Raw genomic sequence first — 5459 nt, 5'->3', positions numbered from 1 at the left:
ACTGATTTTTTTACTAGATCCTGTTGGACGTGGCATGTTACAAGTTTCAAAAGGCTCTTTAAATTATTGTAGCAGGCTGAAGCTATTAAATTATAATGTAAGCTCTTTATAGATGAAACAGGCAAAAATACAAAAAGCCATTCATCAATTTATCTTTGTTAAAAAATCAAGTAAATCTTACCATACACATGAATAACTTTTGGCTAGACAGACCTGAACTTGACAAGATGGACTCATTGGTATGGGGAACTTCTTTTGGAATGTTAAAATGGGAGAGGATATATAAATTTTACCTGAGGGTGACCCAAGTCGATATGGCAGGTTTAGTTGCTTTTACACTCTTTCTGAGTTATGATCTTGATTAAAAACCTGGTCATAGACATTCCATTTGGACCATTTTACGTATCAATATAATAAGATGTCTTATTTCTCTGATACTTTCTGATTTCAGGGTGTCTGGGAAAAACAGTTTCTCAACATAGGTACTTTGGAATATAATTTTTGATTGTTGACTTATTGAATCATAGAATTGTTGAGTTGGAAATAATTTTAGTGGTTTAGAGCCTAACCTCTTCAATTTCCAGGAAATGGAACGTGAGGTTTCTTGAGTTAAGTCGTCCACAGTCAGACTGCTACTTTAGTGGCAGAGTTGGAACTAAATGCTCAGATTGCTTGTCTCCAGATTCCTAGTACAGTGCTCTCTGTGCTGCGTACTATTAAGTAGACAAATCAATGAGTTACCTTCTCATATCATATACATAGCCAGCAGGGTCGATTATTTCCCATATGCATTTCTTTCCTTTCTTTTTTAAATACCTACTAACCACAATTAATTTATTCCCCTGCCATGTTTAATGACCATCCTTGTGTGTGTCTCCTCGAGCACACCTGTGAACTCCCTAGAATGGACACCTGCCTGTGATTGGATTGTTGGGCCAGAGGCTGATGTGCATCAGCCTCTTGATGAGCTGCAGCCAAATCATCCTCTGAAGTTTTAACAGTTTCCATCCCCTCCAACAGTGTTTGAGTCATCCTTGCCCTGGGAATGGTCAGATTGGCATTGTCAGATTTTTAAATTTTTGCCAATCTGATGGGTGAGGAATGAAGTATTTGTTTTCCTCTTTTGACACACGCATAGAGCTGTGCAACTACCAAAATTGAGATACAGAACAGTTCCAGCACCCAGAACTCCCTTGAGCTGCTCTTTTCTAGTCAACTCTTCCCTCAAACTTAACCCCTGGTGGCTAATGATCTGTTGTCTTTCTCTATGGTTTGTCTTTTCTGGAATATCATATAAATGGAATCCTACAGTATTTGGCCTTTTGAGTCTGGTTTCTTTCATTTAGCATGATACATTTATTTGAGTGTTCATCCATGTTGTTGACTGTATCAGCAGCTCCTTCTGTTTTATTGCTGAATGTAGTATCCATTGTATGAATTTACCACAGTTTATCCATCCACCAGTTGAAGGACATTTGAGTTATTTTCAGTTTTGTCTTTTTTGACTATGAATAAAGCTGCTATAAATCTTTATGATTTGAGAAGGCAAACAAGTTTTTGCATGAACATGTCTTCTTCTCCTGGGTAAGCACATAGAAGTGGAATTGCTGGGTCATATGGTATGTGCATGTTTAACTTTATTTTAAAAACTCTTTGTGGTAGCAAAGTCATGGCCCACAAAGATGTCCTAATCCCTGAACCTGGGAATACATTGGTTTACTTGTCAAAGGTGAATTAAATTTGCAGACGGAATTAAGGTTGCTGATCAACTGACTTTAAAATAGGGAGAGGATCCTGGATTATCCAGGTGGGCCCAGTGCATCACAAAGGCCCTTAAAAGGGAAAGAGAAGCAGTAGAGTAGAAAAAGATACAAGGGAAGCAGGGCCAGAGAGATGCCGAGTTCTTGTTTTGAGGGTGGAGGAGGGGGGCATAGGCTAAGGAATGTGGTGGTCTCTAGAAGCTTGAAAAGGCTAGGAAATGGATTAAGCTTTAAAGTCCCCCCAAAAGAACCTAGCTCTGCCATCACCTTGATTATAGCCCAAAGAGACCCGTGTCAGACTGCTAACCTACAGTACTGTAAAACAATAAATCTGAGTTGATTTAAGCCATGAAATTTGTGCTAATTTGTTACAGCAGCATAATAAACTCCACTTTAAAACTGTTTTCCAAAGAGGCTGAACCACTTTGTGTTCCCACCAGCAATGTAGGGGTGTTCCAGTTACTTTCCATCCTCATCAACACTTGGTATGCTCAACCTCTTTAATTCTAGTCATTCCAGTATGTACATAGCAGGATCTCAATGTGGTTTTTATGTGCCTTTTTCTCATGATTAACGACCTTGAGCATCTTTTCATGTGCTTATTTGCCATCTGCGTATCTTCTTTGGTGAAGTGTCCAAATCTGTGACCATTTTAAACTTGAATTTTCTTATTGCCGAGTTTTGAGAGTTCTTTATAGTCCTGTCAGATATGTGATTTGCAAAGGTCTTCTCCCAGTCTGTGGCTTGCCTTCTCCAGCCTCCCACGAGTGTCTTTGTAACGTCTGTGTAACATAACTCGAGAGGTTTCACATGACCTTATCTTCCTTCATTGGGAAACAGAGTGAAGTTGGAGCACGAGAGTCCAATCAGACCTTGATCAGAGTTGGGTCTGGGTCTCAGTTTTAGTAAACCCAGGCCTTCCACTTTCCCCCTGTTCCTGTTTGCGGTGCTCCCCTCCCCCGCACAGGGGTCTGGTCCTAAGTCTGGTAGATCTCTGTCTCCTCAGGTTTGGGAGCCCACAGAAAACTTAGCTACGCCCGTCAGACATCTCAGCGTAGCTCTCCAGCCTCCTACCTTACATTGTTCACAATATGGCAAATTCCCAAAAGGTCACACTAGCAGTATGTTTGACTTAGGCCACTTCCACCACTTCTGGAGGTTTCGCTTTGCTTTGTGGAAGCTTTTGGCCTATTTCCCCAGATTCCTGTGTGGCACCAAAACTTAACACAGGTGCTGTGAGGAAGAGCAGTTGTGTGTCTGAGAGCCTTCAGGTTTCCTCTGCCACACCAAACTAGAAGTTTGGCTAGTTTCTCTTTTCCCTAGCCGAGGCTCTGACTGAGCAAGCCAGAGTCTCGGCAAGCACCTAGAATCAGAAAATGCCTGCAGGGGAAAGAAAGATAAAAATCCCTGCTCACATAAAAGAGTTTTCTTCTTTCTGGAATTTTAGTTGGTTGGTTCTGAAGTTCTCTGATGCTCTAAAAATATATTTATAATTTATCTGGCTTTGTCCAGTTTTGCAGCAGGAGTGTTTTCCTGTCCTAGTCTCCTCTAAACCAGAAGTTCCCTTGTCATTAGTTTTTAACTCCATCAGTTATACCCTGTCAATAGTATTATTGTTTGGTAAAGTCATGCTTTCAATGATTTATTCAGACGTTTACCCTTTTTTATCCTCACGATCCATTTTTACATCTTAGCATTTCTTCTTCTATCAATTTCTTCTTAAAGTACATTCTTTTTCACTTTTTAAATTTTTTCTTTGAGGAAGATTAGCCCTGGGCTAACATCTTTTCCTATCTTCTGCTATTTTGCATGTGGGTCACCACCACGGCATGGCTGATGAGTGCTGTAGGTCCACACCTGAGATCCAAACCCATGAACCCAGGCAACCAAAGTGGTGCGTGGTGAACTTAAACCAATACACCAGGTGGCTGGCTCCCTTAAAGTACATTCCTTCGATGTTCCTTAATGAGCATTTGTTGGTGGTAATACTCTTAGTAAATGTTTGCATAAAAATATCTTTAATTCACCCCGGTTCTTGAGATATGGTTTGATTGGGTATACACTGAAAGTGATTGTCTCTCTGTACCCTGAAGAATTAATCCAACTCTCTCTTGCCTTCTGTTGTTAAGACACGTATCATGGGTCTAAATGTAAGTCTCCATAAGTGTTCTGTCCCTCTGCGGGGCTTTGAATATCTTCTTTTGTATTTGGTGTTCTTTGGTTTCCCTGGATGGATCTGACTCTAGATTTATTTTTTTAATTCTGCTTGAGATGTATTCAGCTGCCTGAAGCTAGAGTAGAAGAATTTTATCAATTCTGGAAATTTCTGTTATTATGTCTGAATATTCCTTTAAATCATATATATATTTATATTTTTTAATTCAAATATATATACACATACTTATTTATACACATTCAATATATATTCATTAAATATATATTTATATTATTTAACTCAATGTATTATATTATTCAATATAATGATTTATGTTATTCAAAAAATACATATATTATTCATATATATAGTTTCCTTTACTTGACCAAACTCAAGCCAGGCTCCTTTGAGCCCTCTTCTTCACTAGGCCTTGATCTTGGCCTATAATAACTACAGCCTCTCAGCACAAATGGTTTCACCCCACACACACACATTAAAGAATTAAACACTGACATAGTTTCTAACAGCTCAAATCCACATCCCTACGATGACCCCTGCCCCCTTATAGTGCCTGCCTGAGAAAGCTCAAGGCAGCCAAAAGAATTGACTGTTTGTTCTGGCCAACACTCGATCATTGGCCCCTGACATCCCTTTCTTAGAGCATTTACCCAAAAGTGCTTACAACTGTGAATCTTTCCTCTGTCTTTTTGAGTTGTGTATGTGTCTCCTATAACTGCATTTCTCAAGGTTCTGAGAGCCATTCCTTGAGAGGAGGACAGGGTGTCTGTCTCCCAGACTCTGTGAGAGGAGAGAAGTTAAACTTTGATCATTTCCAACTAGCAGACACAACTGGCCAGATCACACTGCACTGACCAACACTCTGTAGCTGTTCCCTCCCTGACTCTACTGAGCCCCTGCTCACCCCTCTGCCTGCTCCCTCATTCTCTCTTTCAAATGCCCCGTCACCTCTGTACAAATCCAATTGAATTCAGCCCTGTTCCCTCTTCCCTACTGCAGTGGTATATTACTGATTAAAATCTGTTTTGATCTTTTTAACTAGATTCTGGCTTTGTGTATACTCTACATTTAACACACATCCTGATAATCTCATGCATATGCATATATATGCATATACCAACACAACCATGGGCCCTCCAGGACCAGTTCAGCTGACCCCATCTCATCAACAGAGTAGTTCCGCATTTTCTTTCAGGAACTGACACCCCTCGTCCAGTTCAGGCCAGTTGAGACCACCAACCCATCAACCGGGCCTGCGCAAATGCTTGATAAGTGACCTTTTTGACATCGAACTAAAAGCTCCATCCTCAGATCATGGTAACACTGCCAATTTGTGAACACACATCTGATGAAGAGCCATGAAGCTTGACTTTGCTTGCGCAGATCATCAATTACCTCACTTCTCCTTACTTCCAATCATCTGCCTCCACACATCAGACCACCCTGCCCTTCATCCCATAAATTGTGCCCCAAGACCTGGATCAGAGAGACAGATCTGAGACAGACACGTGCCCCATCTCCTTGCA

Source organism: Diceros bicornis (assembly GCF_020826845.1).
Source record: "Diceros bicornis minor isolate mBicDic1 chromosome 13 unlocalized genomic scaffold, mDicBic1.mat.cur SUPER_13_unloc_1, whole genome shotgun sequence".
NCBI lineage: Eukaryota > Metazoa > Chordata > Mammalia > Perissodactyla > Rhinocerotidae > Diceros > Diceros bicornis.
Note: the sequence above shows the minus strand (reverse complement) of the source record.